Source organism: Lepus europaeus, chromosome 4, assembly GCF_033115175.1.
Source record: "Lepus europaeus isolate LE1 chromosome 4, mLepTim1.pri, whole genome shotgun sequence".
NCBI classification, from domain to species: Eukaryota; Metazoa; Chordata; class Mammalia; order Lagomorpha; family Leporidae; genus Lepus; species Lepus europaeus.
This window is the reverse complement of record NC_084830.1, coordinates 67,134,372-67,136,468: the sequence shown is the minus strand read 5'-3', so window position 1 is coordinate 67,136,468 and position 2,097 is coordinate 67,134,372.

Sequence of the window (2,097 nt, the reverse complement as noted above, 5' to 3'; positions counted from 1 at the left end):
TTCTTATCAGAAACCCTACAAACTAGGAGAGAATGAAAAGACATAGTCCAAATCATAAAAGAAAAAAAAAAAAAAGAACTGTTAACCCACATCATTGTACCCTGAAAAATTCTCATTTGTGAATGAAGATGAAATAAAGACTTTCCATAGCAAACAGAAATTGAAAGAATTTGTAACCAGCCATTCAGCCTTATAAATGATGCTTAAGGATATGCTACACAGAGAAACACAGAAATAATAGTCATCATATGATAATGATATATCATAATGTCATCATTATGAAAGAGTATGAAGGTGCAAAATCTAGTAAAGGTACAAAGGAAATCCAAAGCAAGCAACAGGCAAAATGGGAGGGTCAAGTAATTACTTATCATTGGTAACCTTGAAAATCAATGGCAAAATATCTCCCATTAAAAGATACATACTGGCTGAATAGATAAAAAAATAAGAGTCATCTCTTTGCTACCTGCAAGAAACACATCTTGTTAACAAAGATACACACAAACTGAAAGTTCAAGGATAGAAAATGATATTTCATGCCAATGGAAAACAAAAATGGGCAGAAGTAACCATCCTAGTATCAGACAAAATAGAATTTAACACAAAAACTGTTAAAAGAGACAAAGAAGGGTATTATGTAATGATTAAGGGATCAATTCAACAGGAGGATGTGACTGTAATAAATGCATATGCATGTAATTCAGGGTACCTGGCTATTTAAAACAAATGTTAATGGATCTAAAGGCAGACAGAGACTCCAATACAATAGTAATGGGTAACTTCAACACCCCATTTTCATTAATGGACAGTTCAACTGGACAGAAAATCAACAGAGAAACAACAGAGCTAATCTACACTGTGGACCAAACCAACCTAGCTGATATCTACAAAACATTTCATCCCACAGTTTTAGAATACACCATCCTTTTCATCAGTGCATGGAACTTTCTCAAGGATAGGTCATATGCTATGCATAAATCAAGTCCCATAAAATTAAAAATAAATCTGAAATCATATCACATATCTTTATGAGATTGTCCAAACACATGGAGACTGAAAAAACATACTCCTGAGTGAACAGTGGGTCATAGAAGAAATAAAAAGGGAAATAAAAAAATGTGTGGAAATGAATGATGATGAAAATGTAACATATCAAAACTCATGAGATACAGCAAAAGCAATGTTAGAGGGAAGTTTATAGCAATTAGCGTTTTCTCAAGAAATCCAAATGCCCATCAACCAATGAGTGCATAAAGAAAAGGTGGTATATATATATATATATATATATATATATATATATATATATATATCATATAATACTTCTCAGCTACTCAGCTACAAAAAACAATGAAATTCTATCCTTCACAACAAAAGGGATGCAATTAGAAACCATTTTACTTAATGAAATAAGCCAGTCTTAAAAAATACTATATATTTTTCTTGATCTGTGGTATCTAAAAAAGTACAAAAAAATTAATGTATAAGAGTGAAATTGACATTTTGAGAATTGATTATTGTTTGAAGCCCTGTCTCTGCTGTTGAGAAACAGTTTTTTTCTTAATATTTGTTGATTTCTTTACTTGGTGGAGGGTTAATCTTATGCTTACAACATAAACGGAAAGTTGTCATTGCAAAAGTTGAAAGACAAAATAAGAAAGGAAGGAGGGAGGGAGGGTGAGAGTGTTTGTGGGAGGGAGGCTAAGGTAGGATGTATCACTATGGTCCTCAATCTGTATATGTGAAATACATGAAATTTGTTCACTTTATATAAAAATTAAAAAATTAAAATAAAATAATTTTATGTTGATGTAATGCAAAAGTCAAAAAATTCATCAAATATTAAAAATATATTTAAATAAATACAAGTATGAAAATGTTATAGTCCAAATATGTGGAAAGACTAGCTCTTTCATAAACATTTTGATAAAAATGATCACAGTCATAAATTTCTCAGGGTAGGTTTTTGGCACAATGGTTAGAGATTCTGCTTGACAAACCCACATCCCAATCAAAGTGCCTGGTCTGAGTCCTAGCTACTCCCCTTTCATCCAACTTTTTTCGTTTTATTTATTTATTTGTTTTTGAAAGTCAGGGTTA